Below are 12,997 nucleotides of genomic sequence, written 5' to 3' on the forward strand. Positions count from 1 at the left end.
ATGTGGAAATTCCCGCACAGGGCGTGAAGCATCCACGCCCTGTAGTCGCCTCGATTCCACCTTCTATTTAAAAGCTCGAATCAGCTGCTGATTTTAGTATTCTTTTTCTCCATCTTTTCCCCAACTTGAGAGAGGGCTTCGGCTAGGGTTTTGAGGGGTATTAGCCAAGGTTTTGAGAGGTTCTACGGTCTCGACATCGTCATTCCTTAGGAAGAAGGTTGGAAGTGGAGCTTCGTCGAGGCGTATCCCTATACCGGACTTTAGGGGAATCCCTTGGACGATGAGTAGAGGACTTTCCACAAGACCATCGACTACGACTATCGAGGGGGTTTCTTTTATGGATTCATTACTTTTTACATTCTATTTCTTTGATTGTACTTAGCTCCATGGAGAGCTAAACCCCTAGTGGGTACTTGGGTATTTGTGAACCCTAGGATGTATTCGTTTCATTGAATCTCTTTATTATGCTTTCAATTAATTGATGTTTATTGTGAGTTCCAACCTTGAATGCTTGATTGTATGAACATTTCCCCTAGAGTGACACTAGGGTTGCGAGTTCTCGTTAGTAACCTTGTGAGTGAGTGACACACCACGAGCGTTAGACAAAGCTAGGTTGGAGAGGGTTGAGAGGGTGAGTCGAGAGGTACAGGAGTGTCCCCTTTGCCCTCTGACGTGATAGATTCTACCTCCGTTCCTTGAGTTCTTTGCGGCCATAATAGAGTGAATGGTCTAAGGGATGAACCTCCGCTGGGGCTTAGTTGCGCGTGCAACGGAGTGAAGCGTTGAGGTGATCTTAGTATCTAGGGCTTAATTGTTGTTAGGGACCTTCCACCTGGACCAAAGAGTTAGGTCTATAATTAGGAAGAGATTTATCACTTGGAATCCCTAGAGCTCATTGCAACTCTATTTGAGTGCGAGGTTGAGAGGTTATCTAATCTCTCCTTCGGGACATGTATAGAGTTAGGCATAGTTGACCTTAGGTTTGGGACTATGTATTTAAGGATTTCCACGACTCACCATTGCATCGATTAGGAAGCATAATAGAGGGTTCTTGCACTTGAAACGATTGTCGTAGGTGGAGCATTATCCGAGTACTCCATCTTTATCGATTGCCTTACCTCCTCCTTTACTCGTGCTTTCTTACTCGTTTTTACTTTTGAGAATTGAATCATTGTCACATTTATCACTACTGATCTTTCACATAGCTAAGAAGCGGATTAAGTGTTTTTATTCCCTACTCCCTGTGGATTCGATTCCCGCTCATCCGGGATTATTACTTCGACAAACCCGTGCACTTGCGAAATATACGCAAGGGGACCTTGTCAAGTTTTTGGCGCCGTTGCCGGGGAGTAAGCGTTTAGAGATACTTTGCACTTTGTTTTCTTAGCTATTTCACCATACATTCTATTTCATATCTTCTTATTCTATCATCGTTCTGATTTCTTTTTCTTTCTTTTTGGGTGCAGCTCCAGGTTATGACCCGAGGGAATCCCTCAATATTGATTGAAGGAGATCATGAGCTTGAACATACACTTAGAAGAAAAGGGAAAGAGCTTGTGCAACAATAGTCTAATTTAGCTGATTTAGAAGTGGAAGGATCTGAAAACATGGCAGAACAGAACGAGCAACATCGGACATTATCTGATTATGCCAGACCTTCAGTGTTGGGGACACAATCGAGCATTGTGCGTCCCCCGATTGCAGCTCAGAACTTTGAGCTGAAGCCGGCATTCATCTACATGTTGCACCAATCCACACAGTTCAACGGTTTGGCCGATGAGGATCCAAACAGTCATATAGAGATTTTTCTCGAGGTGTGTGATATGCTGAAGATAAATGGAGTGACAGATGATGTCATCAAGTTGAGAGCCTTCCCATTTTCCCTAAATGGGAGAGCGAAGCAGTGGCTACACTCATTACCTAGAGCATCGATCACCACATGGGAGGAGATGGTAAAAGCTTTTCTTGCCCGTTATTTCCCTCCCAGAAAATCTACAGAGCTTAGGAATGAGATCTCATCCTTTGTTCAGTTGGAATTGGAGTCTCTATTCGAGACATGGGAAAGGTTCAAGGAGCTCCTGAGAATGTGCCTGCAACACAGATTCCCGGAGTGGATGATTGTTCAGACCTTTTACAACAGTTTGAATCCGAGTACAAGGCAACTCTTGGATGTGACAGCAGGAGGTACCTTAGGTAGGAAGACCCCAGATGAGGCCCGTCAATTAATTGAGGAAATGGGGCTAAATAGCTACCAATGGAATGCTAGTGAGAAGAAAAAGGTGGTCGGTCTCCATGAAATAGATGCGGTAACTTCATTGGTGGCTCAAGTGGAAAATTTGAGTAAGAAGTTAGATCTTCTAACTTCAAACAGAGTGGCGGCCATGACTAATTGCACCGGGTGTGGTGGAGGACATGCTCCCTCCGATTGCCCGATCTCTGTCGGTGATGTTTCTTCGGTGGAGAACGTTGATTTTGTAGGTAATGGCATGAGACCTCAAGGAAACCCACATAGCAATACCTACAATCCAGGTTGGAAGAATCATCCCAATTTCTCATGGAGTAATCAGGGTCCATAAAAGGCCATAGGGCCACCGGGTTTCCAACAACAACAACAAGCCCCTCAGGTGAAAAAGAGAGTTTCAGGTTTGGAAACCCAAATGAATGACTTAGAGAAGCACTTGACTAGATTTGTGCAATCTGCAAATACAAGGTTTGAATCAGTCGAGGCTACACTTAGCAACCACACCGCCTCTTTGTATAACTTTGAAAATCAGGTGGGGCAAATTGCGAAGTCTCTCTCTGAAAGGCCACATGGAAGCTTGCCGAGCAATACAGAGACCAACCCTAGAGAGCACGTGAAGGCGATCACTTTGAGGAGTGGTCGTGAGGTTGAAGGTAGGCTTCCGAGTGAGAAGCCAAAAGAACACACACCCGAGGTTATAGAGGTAGAAGAGGTAACAAGCAAAGAGAAAGAGGTGGCACCCCCACCTTTCAAGCCAAGAATCCCTTATCCCTCTATATTGAAAAATGACCAAGGGGATGAACAGTACAAGAAGTTCCTTAGTTTTTTCAAGCAACTCCACATCAATATCCCTTTTGTTGAACCATTGGCCCAAATGCCTAAGTATGCAAAGTTCTTGAAAGACTTGTTGACTAACAAGAGGAAGTTGGAGGAAAGTGCTTCAGTGATTTTAGATGCTTCATGCTCGGCGGTATTGCAAAAGAACATGCCGAACAAGAAGAAAGACCCGGGAAGCTTCATCATTCCGTGTAATATTGGTAATGTAGGTGAGGAAATGGCATTGGCGGACTCAGGGGTCAGTATCAACGTTATGCCATACACCTTCTTGCAAAAGCTAGGCTTGGGCGAGCCTAGGCCTACTCGAATGGCTTTGCAACTAGCGGACCGAACAGTGCGACATCCGTGAGGCATCATTAAGGACGTGCTTGTCAAGGTTGACAAGTACATTTTTTCGGTTGACTTTGTAGTGCTAGACGTCGATGAGGATGCGGATGTACCTTTGATACTTGGGAGACCATTCTTGTGGACTTCCAAGGCATTGATTGACATGGACGGCGGATAGCTAACTTTGAGGGTTGGAGATGACAAGCTCACATACCGCCTTGCTGAAGCCATGTGGCATTCTCTTGATTTCGATGATACTTTATATTTTCTAGACACTACTGATGAGATTGTTGATGAATACATGCAGGAAATGTTCAATCCGGACCCATACGAGGGTTTGTTCGACCAAGAGGAGGATTATGAAGAAGTAATGATGCTTAGTTCGATAGAAGAAATACCATCTACCCCGGGAATCTTGAAGAAGGTGCTCCGGAAAATGAAGAGGGCTAGGAGACGCCACCGGAAACACTCCAAGGCTGTTGGAGACGTCCATAAACCGAAGGAGTTGGATGAACCATCGCTAGGTGGTCTGAAGCCCGATAATTCACCCTCTATCCTCAAGACACTTTGCACATCATGCTTTCAAGTCATGGGTAAGAGGGCAACCTTCATCTATGAACCCCCGTGAGGTAAGCCAAGGTACGTCAAGCTTAGTGATGTTAAACAAGCACTTCTTGGGAGGCAACCCAAGTGTTTACTGTTTTCTTATCTTCTAGTTTAGTTTGTTTTCATGAATAATTTGTTAAGTGTTGGTGTCTTGATTTTTAGATGCTTGTGCTGAGATTTTCTTGTGGGCTTTGAATATTCATCTTGTGTTTTCATGTGGAATTAGTGAAGTTATGTCATTTGAGCTTTATTCCATGTTTTTCGCTGGTAAAACTTGCATACTAGGGCAGGCTCTGAGTGTGTAAACATGTTCGAAACTTTCTATAGAGCTGCGAGTTTTTCTAAGGCATCCGGTGAAGCCTTGCGGGCTTGGGGAATTTCCTTGCGCACGTGGATTTGTATCGCGAGCTCATCCAGAGAAGGCACAAGGGCGTGCGGGTGCCCTTGTGAACGACCATGCAAATATCGCACGCCCGTGGGTAATTTCCACACGGGCGTGTGAATTTCTGCAGAGTTTGGCCGATTATCCCAGAGAACACAGGCGTGAACTCACCCACATGGGTGATCTTGTGACAAGTGCAGGGCGTGGGTAATTTCCGCGCCCGTGTGAAACTCTGGAGGAGCCCTCTTCATCCAGGAAGACACGAGGGCGTGTGGGTGTCCATGCTGTGTGAGTTGGGCATGTGAATGTCCATCAGCTGCGTGTGAGCATGGTGTCCATGCCCGGGCGTGTGGAACTACTAGCGATTTTTCTCGGATGTCGGAGAAGCCCGCGGGGCGTGCGCGGCGCCCTACGTGGGTCGGGCACTAGGCGTGGGTATTTTCTGCACGCCCGTGTGGGAGCGTTCAGAGTCAGTGAGAGTTTTTTCCGAGAGCACCCAGGGGCGTGCACCTGCCCCTGTGAAGCTCTCATGTGGGGGCACATGGGCGTGGGTAATTTCCATGCGCCCTGTGTGGATGTCTGAGACGCCAAGAGGTGCGAGTTCTTTTTTTAAAGAATAGTCGTTTTCTCTTCTCCCTCACACCCTCCATTGAGTGCAGGGAGCACTTTCACATCAACCCCCGACCTCCTAGCGCCGAGTTGGTAGGATTGTTGCAAGGTTTTGCGGCCGATTCGTAGTTCTTCCATTTTAACTCGTCGGTAAGCTCTATTTATTATTTCCTTCATCAATTCATGATTTTCATAGATAAATCTGGTTAATAATGCTTTGTTTCTTCAATTAGAAAGATGATTTATGTTTAGAACAAAGTTAGAAGTGTTTTTAAGTTGTATTTCTGGATTCTTGTGGCGCGGCCGTGTGGTTTTCACGCCCCGTGGATCCACAAGGGCGTGGGGAAATTCCACACGACCGTGTGGATTTCTTATGAATATTGTTTATATTCTTATGAATATTTCTTTTCTTTTACTTTTAACATTCTTTTATATATATCTTTGCCTTTTTTTCTTATTTTATTTTTTGCTCATTTTGTTCTTTCATTGCTGAAGGATTAAGTGTATGACGCAAGGGAGTTCCTCATATCCATTGGCAAGCCTCAATCCGGATATCGAACGCAATTTTTATAGAAGGTTGGGGCAAGTCAATTTAAGAGATACCAGGTTTGTTAAGGTCAGTATAGAGGTGAACCAAGAAGAGGAAATGGCTAAGAATAAACAACAGAGCATTCCAGATTATACCCGCCCAAACTTGGAAGGAGCTTGTTCCAGTATTGTTCGCATTCCTGTTGTGGCGAATAACTTCAAATTGAAGCCAAACTTCATCAAGATGGTGTAGCAGATGTGCTAGTTTGATGGATTTCAAGACAAAAACCTATATGTGCACCTAAAGAATTTCTTGGAGATTTATGGCACTTGTAAGCCGAGCAATATGTCTAAGGATGCAGTTCATCTAAGATTCTTTGTATTCTTGGTGCGAAGAAAGGCCAAACAATGGCTGAGTTCCTTGCCTCAAGGGTCTATCATAACATGGAAACAATTGACCTAGAAATTCTTGAGAAAGGTACAAGGAGTTGCTAAGAAAATGCCACAACATGGTATAGTGGAATGGATGCAAATTTAGATATTCTACAATGGGCTTAATATTGCAACAAAGCAGATGCTTGATACAACATCCAAGGGTTCTTTATGCATCAAACAACCTAGTGTCACACAAAGTTTGATTGATGAAACGACAACCAATGGGTATTGATAGAGTTCCTAGAGGAACAACCTGGTTAAGGCGACTGGTATTTATGAAGTGGATGCCATCACCACATTAGCAACACTCATTGAGGCAATCACAAAAAGAATGGATGCAATGCTATTGAAGTTGTAGGCTCCAGTTATGAGCGTTGAGAATTAGGGTTCACAAGCAGGCCCAAGCTACTCCTTTGATGATTTTAGTATCAGAGCATCAGAACAGGTTGACTATGTTGGTCAAAATAGCTAATACCAGAACAATCCATACAACAACACTTATAATACAAAGTGGAGGAACCACCACAATTTTTGTGGAGTCGATGGGAGGGCGAGTGAAGGCACAGGCAGCAACTAATGCCACCCTAGCCTTAGGTTTAGCACCGACCCTTGTCAGAAGAACTTACAGCTAATATTGCAGCTCTTCTTACTCACTATATAAAGGACAATGAAACTCGTCTATTAGGGCATGAACAAATGATGAGAAACACCAATTCCTTTGTGAAAAATTTGGAGAATCAAATTGCACAAATATCAAAGACAATTTCAGAGTGACTCAAGGGTTCCCTCCCTAGTAACACTGAAGTCAACCCAAAGGAATCTTTGAAAGCTGTCACTTTGAGAAATAGCAAATAATTCTCATCTTGTCACGCCCCGTGCCATGGGTTCCACACATGACATACTGCCATGATAACCAGGGGGAGGTTAAACATCTGCCTCAACCCCAGATCGCCATAAGGCTATCCTGTTCCATGTACAATATTCTATAACAACAAGAAATAATTTAACAATGAGGACATACAACAATATTACTAAACAAGAATAACATTGTAACACAAGATAAAAACATGGATAGTCACAACACAGAAACTCATAACCTTAAGGATAACATCCCCCAAACTTTGGGTATAACTCTCATACATCACATAGTCCTGACTAACACAATTAGGAATATCCAAGAGAAGTAAAACCAAATATGAAGGTATAACATCCTAGTGGATCCTTCTAATACATGCCAAAATGTTTTAAGTATCATACACAGCTTAAGAAAATCACAAAATAAACTCTGCCAAGTACTTCACGGTTTTACTCCGCTGCTGTGTTGTCACCTGGGATTGAAAAGAAGAGGGGATAAGTGAGTAACTAAGTTACTCAGTGAGGGGCTAAACATGAAACTACATCTCATACATGATTGAATAAAAATAAAATGCCAAAATATGATTCAATTCTCAAAATATTTAAAATACTTTAGATAGCAAGTATAACATAAGAAATGCATAATAAACACCTTTTTTACATCATCACGGAATCCATACAAATATGAAATCCAAATTCATATATTTCTTTAATAACTCATAGCTCAAAACATTTAAAAATAAATAAATAAACAATTTAGAATAATCAATAGTATCACAACTAGCCTTGAAAACCCTCCATTCGCTAACCATGGCCTCGGTTAGGTCAGGAGCCACCAAGATGCCCATATCTTGGTGTTGGCCATTAGGGAACCCGTGTGGTGACTCCGGGCACCCAACCCTAGACACCTTTCAGGCTCTCTACGCGCCCCCTGAAAGGGTGAAACTTCATTTGAGTACTCCACGCCACCCCAACAAGGTCGGCCCATGGAAACTCTAACCCTTACTGCAGTAGGAATTGAGGATCCCCCCCCATGTCACCATCAAAACATTTAAACAAATATCCTTCCTATAGGCTCAATATATAAATATTAACATGGTAGCACAATTCTCATCAAGAGATCACAAGTTTTCACATATGCAACTTTCACTGCAAGAGTGAATAACTTGTTTATAACATCTTCAATGAAACCACTTTCATCAAGAACATCATACGAGTGTAATCTTTGAAAATATACTTCTAATAAAACATCATCACAATAAATTTCAATTTGGTTTATACATGTCTTTTTAGTTATTTTAAGAAGAATATCATGTCTCTTGAAATACATAACTTGGAAACATATATATCAAAGCAAAGGGTTTCCAAACCACAAATAATATATATAATCTTTACCAACAATCATGAAATAAGCCAAGTCATAAATCATCAGGATTTCTAGATCCCATGGAAAACATTTCAAAAGTTTTAACATCGAGAAGTTTATCATTCAAAGGTAAGCAATTTAAGTACTAGCAAGCATGCATGATTTATAGCCCATGATTTAGTAAATCCCACTCACAAACATGGCAAGCTAAAACACCCCGGTGTTACTTCTCCACCGGTTCTTTCCCCTTGATTGAAGTCTCATCTCCTAGAAGCATTTGAATAACCAAACAAGCAATGAAACCCCATCAATAACTTGATCAATTGAAATGAAGAACAATGCTCAAAATGGGAAAATGAGTGCTTCTAGGGTTTACTAAACACTCTAGCAAGAAGATATAGCAAGAATGAAACTCTCGCAACCATCAAAACTAACAAGAAAAGGAAAAGAAACCAAACTTGGTTCTGAGCTACAGTAATCCTAATTTAGAACATGAAAGATCTTTCTCAAATCTCAATGGAATCAAGATTATACAACTTCAATCTTCTTCTATTCTTTAAATCCAAACAAAACCCATGATTATCCATCAATAACTTCAAAGAAAATCCAAATAAGAGAAAGGGAGAAAAAGAAGATCAAATAAAACACATACTTACCTCAGAGCTTCTCAAAATCCTAAGGAAAAGCACTTCTCAAGAGAGGAAGAAGAGATCTTCGAGTTTATTCTTGATTCAAGGCAAAGGATGATGGGTTTGAGAAGTGGGGATGAAGGTTCTAGAGGAGAAGGAAAGTGGAAGAGGAAAGGTCTCAAGGAAAGGTGTAAAAAGAATGAGGAAAAGATGAGAAAAAGGCTTTTAAACCCTAAATTTACACCCCAAATCGACCCCCATACGGCCCGTCTGACCTAGCAGAAAAGTTTCTGGAATTTTAATACTAGGGTGTATCCAGTCCGTATCGACCCCGGTATGCCCATTCAGCCTATACGAAAATGGCTCTAAATGACTCAATTGGTGTCCGATTGACCTCATTTTTTTTATTCTAATGACTTGGGGCACTCTTAAGCACACACACACATGAGAGATTACTCAAGAGAACACAAAGAAACATGAGGGAAAGAAAAATCTATACATATATGTATATATGAAAAAGTCGAATTACCACACATCTCCTACTATGAAAGAGCCCGATGTTGTAGTTGTTGATCCACAACCAAGCACAAAGCAGTCAAAGTAAGACAATCTAGATGCTAAGGCTGATAGTGATAAAAAGACAGTGGATAAGGGAAGAATTGCATTGCCCGAGTAGCAACCTAAACTCCCTTATCTGGCTAAAGTTAAAAAGGATCAACAAGAAGAGCATACAATAAATTCCTTGATTTGTTCAAGACTTTATACACAAATGTCCCATTTGTAGAAGCTCTTGCACATATGCCAAGTGATAAGTGCTAAATTGGTAATATTTTTAATATCGTTTACACTGCATTTAGCATGAAATTGTACTTATTTAGCATCCCATTAGTACAAAATTTCATTGTTTTGTTCATAATGACCTTTATTTCTATTTTAGGTAGAAAGAAGTGAATTCAAGGATGTTTTGAAGCAAAATGAAGCTAGTTGCTGAATCAAGGTTGCACCACGACTCACAATGGGCATTATGGCAACTCACAACACGGGTTGTCTACACTTACCATTGCAGTGATTAAGTCATGACAGTATGAGCTCACTAGTAGCAACATAGAAGCCATAATCACCTCACAATGTCCATTGTGAAGTCCATAATGGTCGTTAACAAGACACATAACACCCAAAAAATGTGCCAGGACATGACTTGGATGACAAGCAATAACTTACTCACAACGGGCATCACAATGCCGTGGTGAGGCTGTGGTGGAGCCGATTACTATAAATACTACAGCATTCTCTAAATTCAGGGAAACTCTTTTGTTAAAGAACCTGGGGCAGTCAGATTTCTGGAGATCTGAGTGACAGGAGATGGTGTTTCTTTCATATTCCAACAGATTCTGGCGGATTTCTCAAGAGTACATCAATGAGCATCATTAGAGAAAATCACGCATGACAAGCATCTTCAAAGATCATCATCAGAGGGGCGTGAGGGGCATATGTCATCCGGATAATCTTGGGATCCTCTAATCCTCAACCTTCGGAGAACTATTGGAGGGAGTTAGTCTAGGAATATATTAAAATCTTATTTATTCTTTATTTGATCTTATGGTTCTCTTGTGCTTTGATGCTTTGCTTGTTATGATCCATAAGAACCTAATTCATGGGGAATTGTATGTCTAGGTCCCTCAGTTATTATTTATGAATATTGATTGATTAATACAAATTGTTTTAGTTTTTATAATCATTACATGTTCTTAATTGATTGTTACATGTTGATGTGGATGAGGAGGATATGCCCCCATGTTGATGATGACATGCAGTGATTGATCTATGCATGTTCTAAGATGTTAGGGGTAGCTAGGTTTCCGGATTAGGGATTGATTGTCCCTTAGGCTTAAAGTCTGTGACAAGGTCCCCTTGCGTATATCCCGCAAGTGCACGGGTTTGTCGAAGTAATAATCCCGGGTGAGCGGGGTCGAATCCACAGGGAGTAGGGTGTAAAGACACTTGATTCGATTCTTAGCTATGTGGAGTATCAACAATGATAAGTGTGATAATGATTCAATTTTCAATAATTAAAAGCAACAAGTAAGAGAGCAAAAGTAAGGAGGAGGCAAGGCAATCGATAAAGATGGGGTACTCGGATGATGCTTCACCTAGGAAAATCGCTTCAAGTGCAAGAACTCTCTATTATGCTTTCTAATCAATGCAATGGTGAGTCGTGGAAATCCTTACATACATAGTCCCAAATCTAAGGTCAACTATGCCTAACTCTATTCATGTCCCGGAGGAGAGATTAAATAACCTCTCAACCTCGCACTTGAATAAAGTTGCAATGAGCTCTAGGGATTCCAAGTGACAAATCGCTTCCTAATTATAGACCTAATCCTTTGGTCCAGGCGGAAGGTCCCTAGCCACAATTAAGCCATAGATACTAAGATCCCCTCAATGCTTCATTCCATTGCACGCGTAACTAGGCCCCAGCGGAGGTTCATCCCTTAGACCATTCACTCTATTATGGCCGCAAAGAACTCAAGGAATGGAGGTAGAATCTATCACGTCGGAGGGGAAAAGGGGACGCTCCTGTACCTCTCGACTCACCCTCTCAACCCTCTCCAACCTAGCTTTGTCTAACGCTCGTGGTGTGTCACTCACTCACAAGGTTACCAACAAGAACTCTCAACCCTAGTGTCACTCTAGGGGAAATGTTCATACAATCAAGCATTCAAGGTTGAAACTCACAATAAACATCAATTTATTGAAAGCATAATAAAGAAGTTCAAAGAAACGAATACATCCTAGGGTTCACAATCACCCAAGTACCAACTAGGGGTTTAGCTCTACATGGAGCTAAGTACAACCAAAGAAATTGAATGTAAAAGCAATGAATCCATAAAAAAACCCCCTCGATGGTCGTGTCGATGGTCTTGCGGAGAGTCCTCTACTAGTCGTCCAAAGATTCCCTCGTTCGGTATAGGATACGCCTCGATGGAAGCTCCCCTACCAACCTTCTTCCTCTGGAATGATGATGTCAGAGCCATAGAACCTCTCCAAAACATTGGCCAATACCCCTCAAACCCTAGCCGAAGCCCTCTCTTAAGTTGGGGAAAAGATGGAGAAAAGAATAACAAAATCGGGGCTGAATCGGCTTTAAATAGGGCTGGAATTGGGCAACTCCACAGGCGTGGACGCTACACGCGCCTGTGCAGAATTTCCACACGGGCGTGGATAATTTCCACACGCCCGTGTGGATTCTCTGTTTCTCTGATTTCTCGGCCGGCTGTGAACAGTGCTCTGCTACAGTCTTCGACCTGAATAACTTCCCAATTCCATACTTTCATCGGGGTAACGCAAATGGGCACACATTCACGTCGTGAATCACTTGCTTCTTCAATGATGTACATGTTGTTGGAGCTCTTGTTCTTATATGCATAGGTCGGAATGCTCGAGTGTGACTGCCTTTGTGCCACTCCAAATGGATGTGCTCACTCGAATGCGAGGAGGTTGGCACACACTCTAGCATCTCACACTTGTCCTATGTCTTCGCGTTTGGACTTTAGCAAGATCTCCTCCAAAATAAGTGCATTATGATCCACATTGGTTTATTTCCTTCATACTCGGCCTCACAGCCCTACCTGCGTAAAAAACATAAAAACACACATATTAATGTACAAACCTGAGAAAAGTAATGCTCAACATAAGGAATGAACGCTTCGCATTCATATCGCACAAGCACTTATCAGTCTGATTGGTATCTTCTTATGGGATTCCTGCACTTAAGGCAAACCTAGGAGGCTTGGGTGGAAGAGATTCCATCTTAAATTTCTAGTGATTTAGGCCTAGTCGCCATGGCTTATTAGGGCTAGTAGGCCTTTGAATTCCTTGGGTTTGAACCTAGAACACGATTGACACTTAATGTCTATCATAATTAATAATAAAAATACTTATAGTACATACTCCCAACTCCTTCTAAGTGTGCTTAACGTAGTCTCCAATTGTATTGTTTAATAGTGTTGTACAAGTAAACTAAAGAAAGTGCATAAACAATTAGGCTATTAATTAAGTGAAAAAAAAGTAATAGGAGACTCTTGCCATTCCTGGGGAAATATAACCGTATTATTCATTCACAAGGTATTACTTGACAACCCGTACACTTGCGGTATAACAGACCAATTGTAGTATTAAGT

The 12,997-nt window shown here is 41.8% G+C and overlaps 1 non-coding gene across 1 annotated transcript; it reads right to left on the bottom strand.

The window, feature by feature from the left end:
- Positions 1–1,997: 1,997 nt before the first annotated feature.
- Positions 1,998–2,104, bottom strand: LOC120257056. The gene has a single exon (XR_005535502.1). It is a non-coding gene; the product is annotated as a small nucleolar RNA R71 (small nucleolar RNA).
- Between the last annotated feature and the right edge of the window lie 10,893 nt (positions 2,105–12,997).

The sequence above is a fragment of the Dioscorea cayenensis genome, unplaced genomic scaffold, assembly GCF_009730915.1.
Source record: "Dioscorea cayenensis subsp. rotundata cultivar TDr96_F1 unplaced genomic scaffold, TDr96_F1_v2_PseudoChromosome.rev07_lg8_w22 25.fasta BLBR01001823.1, whole genome shotgun sequence".
Lineage (NCBI taxonomy): Eukaryota > Viridiplantae > Streptophyta > Magnoliopsida > Dioscoreales > Dioscoreaceae > Dioscorea > Dioscorea cayenensis.